This window comes from Rhinatrema bivittatum, chromosome 13, assembly GCF_901001135.1.
Source record: "Rhinatrema bivittatum chromosome 13, aRhiBiv1.1, whole genome shotgun sequence".
Classification (NCBI taxonomy): Eukaryota; Metazoa; Chordata; class Amphibia; order Gymnophiona; family Rhinatrematidae; genus Rhinatrema; species Rhinatrema bivittatum.
This window is the reverse complement of record NC_042627.1, coordinates 56,305,054-56,327,734: the sequence shown is the minus strand read 5'-3', so window position 1 is coordinate 56,327,734 and position 22,681 is coordinate 56,305,054. Positions and strand designations below refer to the sequence as shown.

The 22,681-nt window shown below is 42.4% G+C and overlaps 1 protein-coding gene across 1 annotated transcript in view; it reads right to left on the bottom strand.

The window, feature by feature from the left end:
* Nucleotides 1–22,681, bottom strand: part of SEMA6D (semaphorin 6D) — a 549,700-nt gene that overhangs the window by 352,786 nt on the left and 174,233 nt on the right. The window contains exon 2 of the mRNA XM_029574820.1: nucleotides 1,753–1,833. The gene's annotated coding sequence lies outside the window, so the exon portion shown is untranslated. The remainder of the gene's footprint in view (nucleotides 1–1,752; nucleotides 1,834–22,681) is intronic.

Sequence of the window (22,681 nt, the reverse complement as noted above, 5' to 3'; positions counted from 1 at the left end):
AAGCAGCTGCAACTTTCTGCATGTACACTTATGTGCATACCTTAAATGTACTGAATGGGGTTAAAAGGGGGTTAAAAGCTTAGTTTTTGGGTTCTTATGGCCTGGATTGGCCACTGTTGGAAACAGGATGCTGGGCTTGATGGACCCTTGGTCTGACCCAGTATGGCATTTTCTTATGTTCTTTTCCCATCCCCCAACTCCACCCCTGAATAGCAACCGCGATTGTGGGGATAAGTTCACATGTATGAGTCATGCATGTACCTTTCCCCACACAACCCTTCCCAGGATAATTTTCAAAAGTCAATTTGCAAGTATAAACTGGGGTTTATACGCAGACATCTTTTGAAAATGTATTTTATTTTATTCGTCAATATTTATAAGCCACCAATGCCATAGCCCTAGGTGGTGGATAAAACATACATAATCAATAAAAACAATAAACAAGCGATTAAAAAAATCAAACAAAATTAACAGTAACTCAGCATCACAAAATCTGTCTGTAAAAGTACGCTGTGAGAGCTGGCTACAAAAAAAGCTTTCCTAAATAAATAATTTATAGCAATTCTTTGAAGCTGTTAGTAAAAGATATGAGGCACAGCCCCTGAGGAAGGAAGGTCCATATTAACAGGGCCACAAAGGAACATGCATGCTCCCTGGTCTTAGCAAGACGAGCCTGATGGGTAGAAGGAAAGACCAATAACCCTTCTTGAGAGGATCGTAGTCATCTTAAGGGTTTATAAACCTGGAATATGGCATTCTCCCATGTGAAGGAGTTCAGTGCCAGCAACTTATGTCTTATGTATCAGCATTGCCACCTTCCGGGTTATGCGCAACTAGAGGCACAGCCAATGAAATTCAAATTACCCCCTAAAAGGATAATTGTAATGGATAGCTTCAGCTTCTAAAAATTAGGCCAACAAATTCATTCTGCTCAAAACATATGGGCACATTTTCAAAAGGTTACGCGCGCCGGCCCTATTTTCAAAAGGCCCGGCAACGTGCGTAAAGCCCTGGGATGTGAGTAAGTCCCGGGGCTTGCAAATAGGGGAGGGGTGGGATGGGGTCAGAGGCTCCCGGCACAGTGGCCATTTGCCGCTCGGCTCGGCACGCGCAACTTACTTCAGCCCCAGGGCTGAAGTAAGTTTTAAAACAAAAGAAAAAAGAAGAAAAAGGTAGGGGGAAAGGGCAGGAAGGTAGGGGAAGGGAAGGTGGGGTAGGGAAGTTCCGTCCGAGGCCTTTCTGATTTTAGAGCGGCCTGGGAGGGAACAGGGGAAGGCAGTGCGGCTTGGTGCGGGGTCGACGCGCGCCGACCCCCGATTGTATAACATGTTCGCGCCTGCGCGCGCATGTTATAAAATCACGAGTACATGTGTGCGCGCCGGGTAGTGCGCGCAAGTTTTAAAATCTACCCCTTAGTGTTTAATAGGGATGTTTGTTTGTTTTAAAACAAATGGCAATCCAAATTGTAGCATTTTTTATTTCCGTTCAATTTTACCTCAAACTGAATACACAATGCCCCCGCCCCCCCCCCCATCATGAAAACTATTTGGCTCATTTGTATGGAAAATAGTACACATGTTTGCAAATAGTGTGAAATATTTTTTGAAATGAATAAAAATGAAAAAAAACCAAAAAAACCCAACAAAAAGAAAAAGATCAGAAAAACGAACCTAAACAATAACAATTTCTCAGCACAATACCGCTGCTTGATAATATTTCAAAGCTGTTTACTGTTCCAGCATTGGACCTTACCTATAGGGTAAATGTGAAGCTCCTTGGGTGAATGGCACCAGCAGTCCCATAAAAAACTTGTCGGAGTTCAAATGGGTGACTCTGCCAAAAGACAGAAAAAAATATTCAGAATAAAGAATGATATATGTTAGGCCTCACTTACTAAGCTTTTCCCTATAGGAAGAAAATGGGGAAAAAAAACCTCCTTAGTAAATCAAGCTGATAATTACTTAAAATTGGTCTTTGCTGAAGTGCATGGGTATCTTGCTTTAAAACTGCTAGGAGCAGGCTTAATTAGAAGATTGCTAATGTGGATCTGAACGCAAGGTAATGATATACTGTAATTTTTCATGTAGTGGAGGGCTATTGCTCTCTGCATGGTTTTTGTAGTGAGGACACATCCCTTCATGAACCCACCACAACAAGAAGCATTATCACTGCCCTGCATGGAATAATTCTAATCCACTGCATTAGTCAGGAAGGTGAATGCAAAAGGAAAAACAGTGACCAATGAAGAAATAAAAAAACATATTCTTAGGGGTAATCTTTTTTTTTTTTTTTTTTTTTAAGAGGGTAATATTATTTCACAAATCTTAGAGATTCACAGGGCCAATTTTCTTCAGCTTTGGTGGTTGTAGCAGCACTGTGAAACCAAGGTACTGCAGCAGCTGCCGTCAGCTGAAGGAACTGGCACTGCCAGCAACTCATCCCCCACTGGGTACCGAGTCTTGAGAAATAATAACTTATGAAAGTCATCAACCCAGTAGATTCATAGACATGTTGACCTTACTTTGAACTACTGATAAATGGCCACCATTCTAAAATACAGGAAAAAATAAGTGCAGAGAACTTTATTGGTCCACATTCAAAGTTTCATTTATGAAGATTCACAATTTCAAAAGTGGCAAACTCCACTGTATGGGGCGGATTTTAAGAGCCCTGCTCGCCTAAATCCGCCCAAATCCGGGCGGATTTAGGCGAGCAGGGCCCTGCGCGCCGGTGAGCCTATTTTACATAGGCCTACCGGCACGCGCAGAGCCCCGGGGCTCGCGTAAGTCCCAGGGTTTTCTGAGGGGGGCGTGTCGGGGGCGGGCCCGAACCGCACGGCATTTTCGGGGCGTGTCGGGAGCGTTCCGGGGGCGGGCCCGGGGGCGTGGCTACGGCCCGGGGCGGCCCGGGGGTGTGGCCGCGCCCTCCGGACCCGCCCCCAGGTCGCGTCCCGGCACGCTAGCAGCCCGCTGGCGCGCGGGGATTTACGTCTCCCTCCGGGAGGCGTAAATCCCCCGACAAAGGTAAGGGGGGGTTTAGACAGGGCCGGGCGGGTGGGTTAGGTAGGGGAAGGGAGGGGAAGGTGAGGGGAGGGCAAAAGAAAGTTCCCTCCGAGGCTGCTCCGATTTCGGAGCGGCCTCGGAGGGAACGGGGGTAGGCTGCGTGGCTCGGCGCACGCCGGCTATACGGAATTGATAGCCTTGCGTGCGCCGATCCAGGATTTGCGCGGCTACGCGCGTATCTACTAAAATCCCGCGTACTTTTGCTGGCGCCTGATGCGCCAGCAAAAGTACGCCAAATCGCGCGGTTTGAAAATCTACCCCTATATATGTAAATTCTTGAAAAATCATTGTCCCTCCTGACGCAGCCTTACAGCGAAACACGTGGTCCGTGTCGGGGGACCCTTACAGATATACAGAGGAGTTTGCCGCTTTTGAAATTATGAATCTTTTTCTAAATGAAACTTTGAATGTGGACCAATAAAGTTCTCTGCACTTATTTTCCTGTATATTATTGCCGCTGAGTGCAGTAACAGCTCTTTTCTGTTTTTTTGTGGATTTGCACCGTTCTAAAATGACATGTGAGTTTTTGGAAAAATAATATTCAAAACAAGCAATAGAGTTTTAGCAAGTTACTTGTGTGCTTTTACGGAGACAAAAATCTGTGATGACCAGGGCATTTCATTGAAGTTAAAGCATGCCCTGTCAATAGGAAGAGTAGGCTAAATGCAAAGCTCAATACCTTTACCTACCTGGATAGAGAATTAACTAATGGGGTTTTCCCCCCTAATATATTTATAAAATGAAAACATTTGACACTAATGTCTCCTAACATTCTGTGAAAGAAGATATTTCTAGTGAACAAGCAGACTGCTTGCAATGAAACTGAACATCCAAACTAGTATAAAATACAAAATGCTGTAATGATATTTGGATCAGAGAGCGGAAATCAGTATATCAAAACATTGATGGTTAGAACACAAGTTTACATACAACTCATTTTTGCTGGATGAACCATGTGTTTGGGCAATATGGCCTTTTGGAAGCTTTGCCAATAAACACCAAACTACTTCTATCGCTTACTAGATAAAACAGGAGTACCAAAAATAGAAGCTTGAAGTATTCTGGAAGTGCATTACTCAATCCAGAAATAATGTCTGGTATCATTTAGCGGGAATTAGGGATGCAGGGCTTTCAAGAGCTCTTAAACCAGCAAAGGCAGCAATCTTTGAGGACCTAAATGTAGTTAAACAAACAATTCTTTCATTTTTAAGTCTTTAAAGACCTCCTACAATAGGGGTGACCATCTCCAGTCCTCAAGAGCCACAAACCAGGCCAGGTTTTCAGGATATCTATAATGAATATGCATGAGAAAGATCTGCATACAGTAGATAGAGGCAGCACATGCAGATCTATCTCATGAATATTTATTGTGGATATCCCGAAAACGAGACCTGTTTGTGGCTGAGGACAGGAGTTGGCTACCCCTATACTTCAGCAATGAATAAGGAGGTACCATTCATGCCAGTATTCAATTTTACTTGACATCATAAGTTATATAAAGTACAAGAAATCAAACTTTAATGTTCACCTACAAGTTAAAACAGTCTCTAGTGAACTGTTTAATTTTTTGCAATCTTATATTTGAATTAAATGCAGAAATGATGTCACTTCACAGTAAGTTTTGTATCTATACAGTATGACCAATGTATTCTTATCAGAGGATAACACTGAAGCTTATTTAAATATGTCCTTAGGTCTATCCGTACATTTTGGGTTTGATTTTCAAAATGACATATGCATCTAAAACCCTGTGTAAGTGATGTTTTGAAAATCAATCAGGACCCAGTAAGTGTAAAATTACACACATAAATCAGTTTGGCGTGCAGGGGCATGCAGGGAGGGTGTGAACTTCTAGTGGAGAAGCCATTAACATGCGTACTTTCGATTTGCTGAAGTATGCATGCAAAACTACACGCCAACATTTACACCTTCTTGGGACCAGGTGTAAACGTGTGTGTTTGTGTGTGTGTGCATGCATGCATGCGCACTTCAGCACTGGTACTGCGTGCACCTGGGAATTTGCAAACTGGATTTATGTGCATAAGTCTGCTTTGAAAATTTGGCCTAAAGTCTGCATGAACTTTGTACACATAACCTTTACCCCTATGTGGGGTGCTGAAAATTACCCACAGTAATTCGAAGATTAGCAGAGGCATAGCCGTGAATTATCCAAGAATACTCTCTGCATAGCAGAAACATGCACGTACAATGGCCTCATATGTAGATGACTATCCAGAGTTATTTCTGCTGTGAAATACACACACAAAAATAAAAATTCAGTGGTTTGCCTACAGATATGGCAAATTGCACCATCTTTTTGAAAATTAAAAAGTAGGACAAAATTCACATTGATATGGATTATTAACATTACAGCAGAGCTTAGTGACATCTATGGGAAGACGTACATTCTTTTCCACCTTCCCTTCAGGAAGCTGTTTTTCATTCATACCTTCTCTACAACAAGAGAAATATTCCTTTCACACATTCCCTGCCAGAACACCTACCTTACCATTCCCTTTTGTAATATCACATATCTCCTCCCAAAGTATCCCACAAAAGTGACTTTATAAAGAGAATGTGCAGGAATGAATGAATGAAACTTGAAATGGGAACACAAAGATGACCCTTGGGGGCAGCAATCAAAAGATTTTGTATTCCAGTAAACTCATGTTTATCTGCGTAGAAATGTTCATTCTCATGCCACGTCCCACCCTTGTATGTGGGTATAGTGTGCATACGTTTACTCACCCAGAGAACGGGCTGCAGTTAGGTTGGGGGAGGGAAGGTATGCACAGAACCTTTATTTTTGAATCTCCGAATGTACTTTCATGGACATACTTTGCATCTGCTTGCCTTCAGGCGCAAAGTACGCGGGTACAAGCGCCCGCCTCTTGTGTACGCCAGCCACATTTTCAAAGGGAAGCTGCGCGAGGAGCAAAAATGAGCTGGCGGGGCACAGGACTGCCAGCTCTACAGGAAATATGAACGTTGCCCTCATAATGTCATTATGGGTACAGAGAACTTCTGACTTTTTGGCCTGACAAAACAAAATATGTGGAATATTGAATCAAGTATTAGGGAAATGTCCTTTTCCGCTTTCTGAAGGCTGCTCTTATATTCTGGCTACCGATGAAGTATTTCATCCCACTGCAAGCTCTTCATTGTGCCTCACCCCCTGTATTTTGCACTTTGGAGTGGGAACATCCTTTTCATTGGATTCTCCTCTTCCCTGTTGGCATTTATTTAGGCATCCGTGCTATCTAGATTCCACTGATGCATCTCCTTTGTGTCTTATTTCCAGGTCCTTTTGTTTTTCAGTTTTTCCTGGTGTCGCTATACTTAGCAATGCTAGTAGCCTATGCTTCCAGCACTGCTCTCATAGCAACGGTGAAAGTAGCCAGGATTGCATTAGAACACAACGATCCTGACAGCAGGCCCAAATTTCTAAAGGTACTGGTTTGGGTGGAAGGAGTAGGTCTGGGTGTGGTTAGGGGGGAAGGAGAAGAGGGGCACTTTGGAGCATTTTCTGAGAAACTGAAGAGGCAGCAGGGGAGGGGGAAGACCAACCTGCAGAGCCTACCACATATTTTTGTGTCTTCCAAAGGTTTGTGGGGGTGGTAGAGTTGCCAACCTTTTCACAGACCATGGCTGGACACTTGAAACAGGGGGTAGTGGTGTTTATTCCCTCCCTCTCTTTTCCATACATTTGCATATTATTTTATATCATGTGACTTGGAACCCATATATTAATGCCTATTATAACAATATGTTGGGTATAGGCTTGGCCTTAAAAAGCCATGAGTATACTAAATATAGTAAACTTATCATACCAAAATAGGACTAATTGCCAGCACTCAAATAGTAATAATCTTATCAAAAACAACAATGCAAATATTATTCCAAGCCCTATAACACCAATACACCTCCTATTAAGAAAAAAGAACAGGCCAAGCTGTTGTAGATTCCTACACATAAGCTACATGCTAGCAGAATATCCCCCCTCAGTCACACAGGCAAAACACAGACAGACCTTCAGCAAATATAGAATAAAGAGACCATAAAATTTAAACAGAAACATGCAAACAAAAATTGTACTGGAAACCCCAAAAAGCCGGACTCTGTATGCAGTGCAATAATGGAAAAACAGGAATATCACCATTTCTCATAAAACATCAAATAATAAAATCAAGAAATATAAAGCATGAATCCTAATAGTAAACCAATTCTGATAAAAATAATTAATAATTCCAAACATCTGATAAATAGAACATCCAATAATTATTTAAACTTAAAAAATATTTATAAAATTTCCGAAACACTAACACAATATTTCAAATCAGCAGACCCATCAAATAACACCTATAAATAAAATTAATAAAGATTTTAAAACCTTCTGCTATCCGTACCTGGGAACGTTTGATTTCCAGTCATCCCACAATTGTCATGGATTATTGGGGGATGGGAAGAGGTGAAGGGGACACACACTTTCTCCTCTTTCTCATATACACACACATATATTCTCTCATACACTCACAGTCCCTCTCTCTCACATGGACGGACACACTGACAACATATACACACATGCTCCCTGACCCTCTCTAACATACGCCCTCACATGTTCTATCACATACACACTCCCTCTCACATACATTCTCCCTCTCACACATATGCTCTGACATGCTCTCACTGACACACACATGCTATATAAATTACTGTTATAATGCGCAAGGGTGACACCTGTAGTTGAGATTCAGGATGCATGCAGACTGGATTCCAGGAATGCCCTCTAGTTTTTTCCACTCTGCTAACTACTGTTGCTATGGTGGGTAGGGGTAGAGTATAAAAAAAGGAGAGATGGTGCTGATTAGGAGATTCATGGACTGTGGCATCTTGACTTTGGGTCTCCCGTTATAAATGGCAGTGAGAGAGGTTGAGGCAGGTGATTCAGCTGTGAAAGTGGTCTAACCAGGCCAAAAAATGATATATATCATAACAGGTTTACAATTTGCCTCACATTTTCTCATGGAGATACCTGGAAGAAAGTTAATTACTCTGAGAAGGGCATACTTTCTCCTCCAGAAACACAAGAATCATGTTCATGCAAATCATATCTTAATGATGTGTAACACCTTTAGAGAACAGTCTTTGTGCACTTGTTTTAGAAATGCTGTAAAGGATAAGGTAATCAGTTAAAACCAGGAATTAAGTCAACCATTTTTCTCTTTTGTTATATAAAAATAGTCACAATATTTTCCTGAAATCTTGCTGTGTTTTTTTCTGTCCTAATATATAAGGGCCTATGCACTAAAGCGAAGTATATATGCCAAGGATGTTTAGAGTGCACAAATAATAATGTGCTATGCACAAAGGGCCTAACATTGAGTTACAGCTTTTATTTTTTGTTTGTTATGATTGTTTGATATTGTATTCATTTTGTGTTATGTGTCTGTTTTTTATGGATGTTTTATTTATAAAATGATTTTGTAGCTTTTGCTGATTATGTGGTATATAAGTTTATTAGGTATATTAAATAAATAGACATGCATAGTAAACTGATATGAAAAGATGTTAGCATTGTGTGTTAATATTAGGATATGCACATATAAATGAAGGAATGGCAGATGCGAATGAGACCATAGTAGATGCTAAATAGCATGGTATGCTCTCTTTAATGTACTATTTAACTCATATTTGCTAAGGTTTCAAAGATAACACCTATCTTGGACCAGTTAATTTTTTTAGCTATCAGGATGACTTTGGGGTTTACTGATGGAGGAGATAATACAGATATTGTGTAAGATGTGGAGTAGAAGACAGGGGAGAGACAGAGGAAAAGAAGAGAACAAGAAATAGAGGAGACACTAAAACATACTAGAGCACTTCCAAAAAATTTCCACATTTATTTAGGTAAGAAAATGTATTTTGAAGCCAAAAGTTCACCAATGGCAAATATATTTCAGACATTGTTGTACATGTAACTTCACCATTAAAGGCCTATCCCAATCAAATGCAATGACTGTTCTAAAACGTTGCACTGCATGCATTCTATATCCTGCATGGATAGATGTTGCAGTGGAGAAAGGACTGCGGCCATTGAGCATAAGTCCCTCCAAGTAGGCACTGGGTTGGAACTAGGAAGGACTTCAATTCTCCTGGGTCTCCCAGCATCTACCATAAAACCACTCCAGATGCTCCAAAATGCGGCGGCGAGAATCCTGACGAACACTAACAGGAGAGATCACATTACGCCCATACTCAAGGACCTGCATTGGCTCCCAGTTAATTTTAGAATCCTTCACAAATCTCTTACTATTATTCACAAAAGCATCCACCATCAGGTCCCCCTTGACCTGCAATTCCCACTCAAACTACACATCACGGCTAGACCTATTAGGGAAGCTTATAAGGGATCTCTACACGCCCCTCCAAACAAAGCTGTGCACCGATCAACTATCAGAGAATGGGCATTTTCGACAGCTGGTCCTTCTATCTGGAATGCCATCCCTCCGGACCTACGACAGGAATCTTGTCTTCTGACTTTAAAAAAAAACAAACTCAAGACATGGTTGTTCGGTCAAGCCTTCCCTTGATCCTATACTTTCACTGCTATAGCATAGCCATGACACAGACTAAATGTAGGCCTCCCAAGTCTCTACCACTTACATAACTGTAATTAGTTATCTAATTCCTCCCCCCTGCTTTTCCAGCCCCCAGTTGTATTCCCTTGTTTTATTGTAACTTTCTCTCCTTCTAGTTATAGTTTATTGTGGACTGTTATTAAGATCTTTGTTCACTGTAAACCGATTTGATTTGTATCATGAAAGTTGGTAAAAAAAAAGCCTTAAATAAGTAAATAAGTAAATAAATAAATAAATATATGAGGCATTTTCTTACCATCCAATGTTGGATGCTCCTGTACAGCCTTTCTACCTTTGATCCAAGATCCTTTAAAATGACTGCTCCTGAATGGTGTGGATAAACTGGACACTGTTGAACATTTAAACTTTCTTTGCTGGAGTGTAAAATGGACATTTCTGTCATGGATGTGCTTAGACTATCTAAAACCCACTGCAGGCGATTTGAAGCTTCGGTATTAACAGATGCCATCATGCTGTTGTTAGCTCAATACTGCAGAGTGGTCAGAGTACAGCTAGAAAAGAAATAAATGACGATGATGATGATGCTGGTGACCTTTTGACCCAGGGCTGACAGATTTGTCTTCAAGGTATCAACGGGTTGAATGCTCTGGAACTCACTAGGCCTCTTCTGATATCAGTCCTTCTCATCATTGGTAGACATATGATGTGAGTGATTTTTGTCTATTCGCTTCATTTACCTCCTCTCCTGGGTTCCAGATACTCTCCTGTCTTTGCCCTCAGCACCGATGACCAGCTTCATGTGCCAGGTTACCATTTATACAGTTTGGAATAAGAGGGGCCTGAGCCATGAGGAAAACAACACTGCACATACTCAGTTTAACATATACAGTTGTGATCATAAGTTTACATACCCCTGGCAGAATTTGTAAGATGTGTATCATTTTAAGAAAGCATGAATGAGCAGACAAAACATGTCTGTTATTTTTAATGTGTTTCAAATTAAACTATTTTATGCATCACAGAATAGCACAATCATTAAACCATAGCAATAAAGGAAATAATAAAATGGTCCTATCCAAACCTTACAAACCCAAAGCCCAAACACCACTATATTCTGACGACTAAATACTCACAAAACAACCAAAAAGTCTCTTAGTAGACAATTTTTTATATATATTTTTTCACCGCTCCAACCCACTTTTTTTTAAAAATATATATCTTGTTTCTATTTTTATCTATTCAAACCTTTACATACTCTTGAATGTTTGGACTGATAATATACACTCAGGTTAACACACTCAGGTTAAGATGGCAATGAAGGGTAGATATCCACATCTGTGCCTTGTTTGTAATTAGTGTCCGTGAATGAGTTTCTTAGCTTTTGAGAAACCCTTGTGCATTTCATCCAAGGCTGCACTGCCTTTGGTGGTTACTGAAGCGTAGGGAAAGCAAAGAACTGTCAAAGGATCTACAAGCAAAAGTAGTTCAACTTTATAAATCAGGAAAAGGATATAAAAAGATAACCAAAGATTTGAAAATGCCAATCAGTACTATTCAAACTCTAATCAAGAAGTAGAAAATTATGGGTTTGGTTAATACCAAGCCAGACCAAGAGCGATTTCAGATACAACTGCCAGGAAAATTTGTTGGTATGCAAAGATTAACCCACAAGCAACTTCTACTGAAATACAAGCTTCTCCAAAACAAAGTGGTGTGGGTGTTTCAGCACGCACAATAACGAGATACTCGAACAAAAGTAGGCTGCATGTTAGAGATGCCAGAATATAGCTATTGCTGTACCAATGCCATAAAACAGCCTGCTTGCAATTAGAGAAGAGCTTAGTTTTTCCATGTCGGGTTGGATTTCGGTTCGGGCGCTTCGTTGAAAAATTTTGTTTTTCCGTGGTTTGTTTTTTGGCGGCACGAATAAGAGGAAACGAGTCGAAAAATGAGTCAGAAAAAAAACACCCCAACCCTTCAATTTTACTTTATTACAACCCCCCCCCCCCCCCACCATCCCGATCATTCCCCAAGACTTACTAAAAGCCCTGGTGGTCCAGCGGGGTCCCACGAGCGATGTCTCCCTCTCGGGCTGTCGGGCCTACCATGAATCAAAATGGCACCGGTGCCCTTTGCCCTTACTATGTTACAGGAACTACCAGTGCCATCGGTTGGCCCCTGTCACATGGTAGGAGCAATGGACAGCCAAAGGTCCCTGGTGGTCCAGCGGGGGTCCTGGAGCAATCTCCTGCACTTGGGCCATCGGCTGCCAGTATTCAAAATGGCGCCGATAGCCTTTGCCCTTACTAAGTCACAGGGGCTACCAGTGCCATTGGTCAGCCCCTGTCACATGGTAGGAGCACAAGATGGCGCCGGCCGTCCATTGCTTCTACCATGTGACAGGGGCTGACCAATGGCACCGGTAGCCCCTGTGACATAGTAAGGGCAAAGGGCACCAGCACCATTTTGATTCATGGCAGGCCCAACAGCCCAAGAGGGAGTCATCGCTTTTAGTAAGTCTTGGGAAGGGATCGGGATGGTGGGGGGGGGGTTGTAGTAAAGTAAAATTGAAGGGTTGGGGTGTTTTGTTTTTTTTTAAATAAATGTGCCCCTCCCCCCGCACTAACCCGAAAAATGAATTTTCCCTGAAGTTCGGGGAAAATCCATTTCTGGGTTCGGGTCCCCCGAACCACGACGAATAAGGCAATTTTGTTGAAATTGCCTAATTTGTGATAAAAGAATGCACATCTCTACTTGCAATATGCCAAACAGCACCTAGAGAAACCTCAAAACTTCCAAAACACAATAATTTGAAGTGACGAGATCAAAATTGAACTTTATAAACCATAAACGCCATATTTGAAGAGGAGGAACCATTTCTACCATAAAGCAATAGGGTGGCTCTCTGCTGTTTTCTGGGGGTGTGAGCTACAGCAGTATAGTCAACACTGATGGCAGGATGAATGCAGCATCTCATCAGAAAATATTGGAGAATTTGCATTCATCAGCCAGGAAGCTGCACATGGGACGCACTTGGACTTTCCAACATGACGATGATTCCAAACATAAGGCCAAGTTGACCCTTCAGCGGCTGCATCAAAAGAAAGTGAAGGTTCTGGAGTGGCCATTAGTGTCCTGACCTCAACATCATTGAGCCACTTTGGGGTGAACTCAAAGATGCAGTTCATGCTAAACAACTAAGGAATTTACAGGAGCTGGAGGCTTTTTGCCAAGGAATGGGCAGCTTTACCATATGAGAAAATAAAGGGCCTCATTTACAACTATCACAAAAGATACACGATATTAAGAACTAAGGGTATGTAAACTTTTGAACAGGACCATTTTATTATTTCCTTTATTGCTATGGTTTGTTTAATAATTGTGCTATTCTGTGATGCATAAATAGTTTAATTTGAAACACATTAAATATAACAGGCGTGTTTTGTCTGATCAGCCTCATGCTATTTAGCATTCAGATGCTATTAACGCATGCACACTAATGGCGTTCTCATGCAATTGAGACTATTTTTTAGCAGGTTTGCTAAATTTATTTATTTATTTAAAAGCTTTTTTTATACCGATGTTAGTAGCTACGTCGTATCAGTTTACAGCAGTACCGAAGTTTGAAAATTACATTAAACAGGTAATAAGGATGGGATTACATAGGAACAAAGAGGTAGCATGGAGTTGAGAGACAAGAGCAACAGGCTGCTTGAGTTAACAAGTAAAAATAAATTGAAAACATAACTTTATACAAGTTTCAGGTTAAGTACTGATGCATCAAGAGTTAAGAGTGCAGAGGATCTATGCGGGTTAAGCCTGTTTAAAGAGCCAAGTCTTTAAGTTAATTCTAAATGTAATGATACAAGGTTCAAGCCGGAGGTTTGTGGGTAGTGAGTTCCAATAGGTAGGCCCAGCGATGGAAAGGGCTCGGGCCCTCGTGGAGGTGAGGTGCGCCTTCTTGAGGGAAGGCGCATGGAGGTTTCCTTTATTGGTTGCTCTGGTGGGGTAACTAGAGAGTGTGAAGCGGAATGGCTCATCAAGCCAGTTGGAGTTATGTGTATAGAGGGATTCATGTCTAAAGGTAAGAGTTTTATAGAGGATGCGTGAGGGGATTGGGAGCCAGTGAAGGTCTTTAAGGATGGGAGTGATGTGGTCAAATTTACAGGCATTAGAGATGGTTCTTGCTACAGCATTCTGAAGCATTTGAAGTGGTTTTATGGTGGAATAGGGGAGACCTGGGAAGAGGGAGTTGCAGTAGTCCATTTTAGATGTGAGTGTGGCTTGGATGATGGTACAGAAGTCATTGGTGTGGAGTAAGGGTTTTAATTTTTTCATCACGTTGAGTTTAAAGAAACCTTCCTTGAGAATTGTATTGATGTGTTTTTTTAGGTTCAATTGATGGTTGATCAGAACCTTGAGGTTTCGAGCATAATGTTGAGCAGAGATGGCACTATACGCCGGGTTGTTTGCAATGAGGGGTTTGGGAGGATGGTGTTGTGAGATGAGGAGCAGCTCCATTTTGGAGGTGTTTAAGGCTAGGTGTAGATTTATGAGCAGGGTGTTAATGGCAGCAAGGCATTTCCCTCAGCGTTTTAGGGAATCAGATAAAGAGTCATGAATGGGTATGATGATTTGGACATCATCGGCATAAAGGTAAAATTTGAGGCCAAGGTCTGAAAAGAGCTGGCAGAGGGGTATAAGGTAGATGTTGAATAGGGTGGATGAGAGGGAAGAACCTTGAGGGACTCCTTGGGTTAGGGCATAGTGAGAGGATTCAGCATTGCCTATCTTGACTGAGAATTGTCTATTCGATAGGTAGGATGTGAACCACTGGAGGGCTGAACCTGAGAGGCCTATGTCAGATAGTCAGGTGAGGAGGTGCTTGTGGCTTATAGTATCAAATGCAGTGGAAATTAGGGGTGTGCATTTGTTCCCTACGAATTGGCAATCTGCAACGTATAGGGACATATTTGTTGTATTCGTGGGGAAGCGAAACGTATCGCGATTCCCCACGAATACAACAAATCTTCGCCGAATTATTCGGCCGTCTAAAGGAGCCAATTTAAACACACCCCCCACCCTCCTGACCCCCCAAGACTTACCAAAACTCCATGGTGGTCCAGTGGGGGGTCCGGGAGCCATCTCCTGCACTCACACCCTCGGCTGCCGGTTTCAAACTGGCACCGATAGCCTTTGACCTACTATGTCACAGGGGTTACCTGTGCCATTGGTCAGCCCCTGTCACATGGTAGGAGCAATGGATGACTGGCGCCATCTTGTGGTCCATTTTGATTACTGGCAGCCGACGGCCTGAGTGCAGGAGATCGCTCCCGGACCCCCGCTGGACCACCAGGGACTTTTGGCAAGTCTTGGGGGACCCTTCTGACCCCCACAAGACTTTCCAAAAGTCCAGCGGGGGTCAGACCGGTGCCATGGTCAGCCCTGTCACATGGTTAGGAGCACAAGATGGTGCCGGCCATCCATTGCTCCTACCATGTGCCGAATGCAACGTATCTGCCCCCCCGATGAATACGAATCCTGAATACAATGTATGGCGTCCCTCTGCACATCCCTAGCGGAAATGTCAAGGAGGGCAAGGATCTAGCAGTGACCTTGGTCCATGTCTCTGATGAGGTGGTCAGTGAGAGCGAGTAAGAGGGTTTCAGTGTTGAGATGCTTGCAAAAACCGAATTGTGAGGTGTGGTGTAAGTTGTTATTTTCAAGGTAGTCTGTTAATTGGGAGTTGACTACCTTTTCCATGATTTTAGAGATAAATGGGAGGTTTGAGATGGGGCGGAAATTGGCTGGAGTCTAGTGATGGGGTCTAGCGATGTTTTTTTGAGCAAGGGTTTGACTACTGCATGCTTAAGTGTGTCTGGGACTGTGCCAGAAGAGAGGGAGCAGTTGATGTCAGCTAATGGTTTGGCTATGGTGTTAGGGATTGCAAGGTGAGCTTTAGGTGTTTGTAGGGTAGGATGCAGGTTTGATCTTTTTGAGGATAGATTCAATTTCCTTGGAGTAGGTGAGGTCAAGGGAGTCAAAGGTGGCAGCAGTGGGGCAAGGGCCCGAGGGGATGGTATGGGGGGTAGGGGGGAATCTGAGGAGGATGTTTGCTATTTTTTATGGAAGTAGAGTGCTAGGTCTTCACATTTGCTACTAGCTTCATTGTTGGGGATGGGGGGATGGGAGGACTTGGTGAGGTCAGCAATGTAGGAGAAAAGGGCTTTAGGGTTGTATGTGTATTCATGTATTTTAGAGGCGTAAAAATCACATTTGGCCTTGAGTGTGGAGAGTCTGTAGCAATGGAGAGTAGATTTGCAGCTGGTTGCATTATGAGGAGAGGGGTCTTTACGCCAGGTTCTCTCTTTTTGTCTGAGATTATTTTTCATTTTTTTAACTCAGCAGTGTACCAAGGTTTTAGATTTTTTGAGGAGGGATTCAGCTCACGTCTGGTGATTGGGCATAAGTTATTTGCAATGTCGAAGGTGAGGTTGCTCCACGAGGTAAGCGCAGCATCAGGGTTGGTGAAGTCGAGTTTGGACAGAGAGCTGGAAAAGGTTGAGATAAGGTCCTCGCTGGGGCAGGATTTTCTGAAAACAATGGTGGTATTTGCAGCAGGGTTGTACAATGTTGGTGTATTTATGGAGAGTAGGGTTTTGATGAGGGAGTAGTCCGACCATGGGACAGGGGTGCATGAGGGTGTGTTGGTGTAGTGGAAGCGGGAATTAATAAAAATAAGATCTAGGGTGTGCCCGGCTTTATGGGTGGGTGAAGAAATGATTTGTTTGAAGCCAATGGCATTGATGAGTGAATTGAGAGAAGTTTCACAAGATGATGAAAGGGGGGAGGCGTCTACGTGGAGATTGAAATCTCCTAATATGATGGCAAGGGCTTCGATGTTGATGTTATCAGAGACGAATTCAATGAGGGGGACGGGTTAAGTTCTAGAAGGCCAGGGGGGAGTAGACAAAGCAGATTTGAAGCTCAGGGGATTTGTACAGGCCTATCTCGAATTTGGGAGGGGTGTCAATGTTCACGGGTTTGAGCCTTATGTGCTTTTTAACTGCTAAAAGGAGGACTCCGCCTCATTTCTTGGGTCTCGGGATGGTGAAAAGATCATAAGAGAGAGTTGATTGAGAAGGACAATGTCTGACTCTTTGAGCCAGGTTTCTGTGATGGCGCAGATTTATGGCTTGCAGTCAATTAGTAGGTCATTAAGGATTGTGGTTTTTTGGTGAGTGATTGAGCAGTGAAGAGAATTATGGATAGAGTTGTGAGTCCTAGTAGCTGTGTCAAGGGGGAGATGTGAATGGGGAGTAGGGACTTGCGATGGGCAGATGTGTTGTTATGGGGGAGGAAAAGGGGTCTGCGGAAGGGTAGTGAATACGGGGGATTGGGTAGCTTGCCATTATGAGGAGAGAAAAGGGGACAGTAATGCTAGCAACGAAATTTGGCCGATGCAGGGAGGGGGTTGGAGGAGGGAGTGGAGAAGGGGGATGGGGCAAAGGCTACTGGGAGCAGTGTCAGCTGAGATATGGAGGAGGTCAAATTAACTATGAGTAAATGGAATATCTTAGGAACAGCCACTATAGCAATGAGGTAAGAGCAATGCAACAGAGGTATAACAGTATTACATACGCAAGGAGGAAAGCATACAATCGTGGTGCAACAATGGTGTGGCGACTAAGGTTGCAGTTAACAGTTAGCAGTGAAAAGCAGGCTACCACAGGGCTTTACATTTAAGCTGGGAGACCTTTAGGGAAGGCGCATGCGGAGGTAGTAAGGATAAGCACGGATGCTATTGTCATTCCATGAAGATATGTTATGACTTTTAAATGTTGTTTTAGTGTGGACATAAGGAAGGCAATTTTCAATAGTGGGGTGTATTTAAAAAGTGCTGCTCGTGTGGGAGTAAAAAAAAAGGGGCAGAGTTGGAAGATATCAGGAGTGTTCTGGGGCAGAGTGAAAATGTGCATATGTAAATTAATATTTTAAATCCAGTGGCCACAGTGTGCGGCGGGCTGTAAGTGATGCCCTTTTACTTCTGCTCTTGATGAGGTATAAATCTCGGTAAATCTCTATTTAGGCCTTAACGATTGGGTGAGGGGTCTGGATCAATTGAGAAGGAGTGCAAGCTGAAGAACCAGAGGGGTCTGGATGACCTCAAGAAGGACTGGGCAAACTGGTGGACAATTGGTAAAAGTGGGAATGTCCCTCCTGTGAGCATACTTTTTCCTTTGTGCGTTAAAGCCGACAAAGTCCTAAGGAAGATACATAAAATACGTCTCCTCAAGTAACCACTTGAAATTAGGGGCACACGTACATGGGGTAGATGCATTTTAAATCATATACCTGCAATTGCACGTACAATTTAAAATTCTGGAGTATGAGTGCTTGCAAGCCCATACGCACATGTATGGGTACCCACATGTTCGTTTTTAACGTTACCATCAGTATGCATAACACAGCTCACACATGCATAAGTAGATGCACCTACATTTACAACTGTACTTTCTAAACTATACAGTGGGAGCTGCACAGTTTATAAAATACTGCATATCACTGCCCTAAAAGTATATGCATATCTTTCAGTTCCTGCACATTATTTTTAATGGGGACATCAGCATAATTTATACACCTATTTTATAAAAAGTAAGCACATATATTTTATAACTAGGGAGCCCAATTTTCAGTAGTTAGCATAAATCATCAAATGTGTGCGATAAGTGAGTCCATGGAGATTTATGATAGTCATTTAGAAACTGTGCTGCGGGCGCTGCACAATTTATAAAATACTGCATATTTCTGCCTCAAAGGCATGTCGATATGTTTCAGTATGCGCGTGTATTAGTAATATAGGAAAATACTTTACCCATTTTATAAAATTACGTACATATATTTTATGCATTTAATAATTGTAACATATGGATAACAATTCATGGAGGCAGGGATTTTATAAAGAATGCACATACTCCACTAATGGAAATGCTCACTTGTGCCTGTACTTGAAATCCCCAGTTTGCCAACACTTCCACTAGTTCACCCAGGCCCAGGGTCGGCTTGCCCTATCGGGGGATCGGGTATCCCCCGGTGGGCCGGTCGCTCTAGTCACGTGGTCTGCCGAGCGAGGCTGTGACAGAGCCACACTCGGCAGACCACGTGGTATCTCCTGGGCCGGCCTGGGCGGCGAATCCCCGGGCCGGTTGTCATCGGGAATCCGCCCTTGCCCAGGCTCCTCCAGCACTTCATCCTGACCCCTCATCACTTAATACAGACCTCCCACCCAAAACTTGCAGACATAAGACTATTGCATTTTCACTTCTGTGACTCAGTTAGTAGGGGTAAAATTGTACAGACAAGTTCAGTAATGTATGGACATATACTACCACTTAAAAGCTAGAGACCTGTGTGCAAACTTCCAAGCCCTACCCTGAAACACCCTAATAAACCCCTTTTTTCTCTTTTAAAATTTATACATAACACTGCAAGTATGCATGTGCTTGCAAAGTTTCCAAAAAAAGCATGTGTGTCAATTTTATGCATGGAAGCTAGGTATGGGCCTTCATTTTTAATGACATGGGCAATTGGCTATTAGGGATGTGAACCGGGCTTCGGATGATTGAAAATATCGTCAATATTTTCAAAATCGTCAGAAATCGGGGGCTTCCCCAAAACGATAGGAAAACCCCACTATATTGATCGTGGGAGGTTCCCTTATCATTTTGGGGGAGGGCGGGAAAAACAGCACACAAAAATAACCCCTAAACCCACCCCAACCCTTTAAAACTAACCCCTTAGCTTCCCCCACCCTCCCGACCCCCCAAAAAACATTTTACAGGTACCTGGTGGTCCAGTGGGGGTCCTGGGAGAGATCTCCCACTCCGGGCCGTCCTCCCGCTCCTGGGCCGTCAGCTGCCACTAATCAAAATGGCGCCGATGGCCCTTTGCCCTTACCATGTGACAGGATATCCATGCCATTGGCTGGACCCTGTCACATGGTAGGAGCACTGGATGGCCGGCACCATCTTGTGTTCCTACCATGTGACAGGGGCTGACCAATGGCACTGGTAGCCCCTGTGACATAGTAAGGGCAAAGGCTATCGGCGCCATTTTGATTACTGGCAGCCGATGGCCTGAGTGCAGGAGATCGCTCCCAGACCCCCACTGGACCACCAGGGGCTTTTGGCAAGTCTTGGGGGACCCTTCTGACCCCCACAAGACTTGCCAAAAGTCCAGCGGAGGTCCGGGAGCGACCTCCTGCACTCGGACCGTCGGCTGCCAGTATTCAAAATGGCGCCGATAGCCTTTGCCCTTACTATGTCACAGGGGCTACCAGTGCCATTGGTCAGCCCCTGTCACATGGTAGAAGCACAAGATGGCGCCGTCCATCAGTGCTCCTACAATGTGACAGGGTCCAGCCAATTGCACGGATACTCTGTCACATGGTAAGGGCAAAGGGCCATCGGCGCCATTTTGATTATTGGCAGCCGATGGCCTGGGAGCGGGAGGGCGGCCCGGAGTGGGAGATCGCTCCCGGGACCCCCACTGGACCACCAGGTACCTATAAAAAGTTTTTTTGGGGGGTCGGGAGGGTGGGGGAAGCTAAGGGGTTAGTTTTAAAGGGTCGGGTGGGTTTTTTGTTTATCGGCTCGGGAGCAGCCGATAAACAAAACCGCGATCGGGCCCGATACAAAAAAACCCAGATGTGAATCGGAACCGGAATCCAAACCGATTCCGGTTCCGATTCACATCTCTATTGGCTATTTCATTTCATTCTAAACTGAAACGATACAAACATTCACATTTTTTTTAAATTACTTTTTTGTTTAGTGCAGACTATTTCAATTTGGTACACACTATTTTGATTTAGTGCAAACTATTTGAGTTAGTGCACACTTCTACAACTCAAAGGTGAATTTTAAAAGCCTGAAACATGCATTAATTAGGGGCTCTGCAAGTATGTTGAGCTTGCGCGCACCGAGTAGATTTTAAAAGCTGCTCAGATATGCGCATAAATGCCGCAGCATGCACACTCTCTACTTCCTCCAACACCCTATACAAAAATTTTAGACGACAAGCCAAATTTAATAGCAGCGACTTCATTAGCAGGTGTAAAAGCATGCATGCAAATTTAAAGCTGTACATGCATTCTCCATTTAAAAAATACATAAATGTGTGTGTACTTCCAAACTACACCTCGTAACGCCATCAAAATGCCCTCTTTGTACAGCAAACCTTTTCCGCGTAGTAAGAACAGTACGTGCTATACTCCCTCCTTTTTGAAAATCTGCTTACCATACACAAGAGGCAACTTACAGGCACATATACTGATTTTACAAGCACAACCCTTCTGTAAATCTTTGAATAGTACCTCATAAGTATTTTAGCATTTGCACACTATAAAACGTTTAGTACATCAGTCCCATAATTGTTCTTTATAAGACCATTACTGTGACATACAGCATAAACCGACGGGTGAGTGTATCAATCTAATACAATAAACTTCTTTATTAAATCAAACATTTTTTTAAAACTTGTATTATCAGATATCACAAAGTTTAAAGACAGCATAACATATTGTGCTTAGCTTGATGAGGAGTTGATAAGCTCGGCCTGAAATATGTGATGAAATTATACGGCAGTTTTTGAAGCGGTAATCAAGTTATAGCAAGTTGTCCAAAAAACTCATTTTGCTGGAAATTAGCTTAAGGTTGAGTGAGGGATTTTGGTGTTTGGTGGTTTGTGTTGGCGAAGAATTGTTAAGTAGATGTTCCCTAAAACAGCCTTGTGTATGAGGCAAAACTTGGGCGCTTGACGGTAATTGGCAGGGTAGCCCCACTTCAAGCTGGAAGATTATTCTGGATGATTAATCTCCTATAATTGAAAATCGGAGTTAAAAAGATTTGGAACAGATTTGATATATGATGTAGAAACTTAACTGCTTAAGTGTAAAACCTGTGGGGTTTTTTGGGTTTATGATACCTCTTGGGCTAGAAAATGTTTTGGGTAATTTGAATTTTAATAATATGTGTGGGTTTGATGTGATGCACATTTTTTGGATGAAGAAGTACTTCAGGTATGGATGTGTGAATGAATGTATTTTATTGGTGGGGAAGATTTAGGTAATGTATTTAATCAATTTTTGCTGATGTATTTAAAAACGGTTGTAATAGAGCTTGTGTAAAAGAATATGTTATCCTGTATTTAAATTTTGTGATATTTGATCATAAATGTTTAAAAAAAATCAATTTAATAAAAAATCAATTTATTGTAATAGATTAATAAACTAACCTCTAGGTTTATGCTGTATATTTCTTTTGGGGAAGTATATAACCAGATTGTTTTGCCATTAATGTGACATGCCATCTATACAGTTACATATATGTTTCCATACTTCAGAACTATATCCAAAAGCAAGCTGTTCTATCATCAGGATGCCTTCCTTATCAACTGAATACCATTTTACTACAGACTGATTTTATTTTTAATTAACATGGTACCATAAGTGAATTCAGAGGCTGGATGTTTCCTTGCATGAAAATAAGCACAGTATAAATCCCCTACTTATAGTTTCCTCATCTTATCACATTTAATTATATGTTTCATTAAATTAATAAATGCATTTCATTGCATTTAATGTGCTCACACGGCTATTTTGCTAGGTAAACTCATTTGAAACCAATTATAACTAACAGAGTGTTTACTATTTGATGATTCAGTTATCAACTTTCAGATAAAACCCTGGCAAATGGACAGCACTATTACAGAGGAAAGGTGAACCATGAGTGACCATGCTGTGATCTGAATTAGGAGAAAAGTCTATAGAGTCATTTTCAATTCTTGTTGATGCCAGTTCATAGTAAAAGCAGTCTCTTTGTTGCAGTGGTGGTAAATGAATATAGCTGACCTTTTTTAATTCAGCATTTTTGTATGAGGTTAAAATCTACAGTCACAGGAGAAAATGTTTAATTTAAATCACTCCAGATGATACATATTTTCAAGGAAGAAGGTCCATGA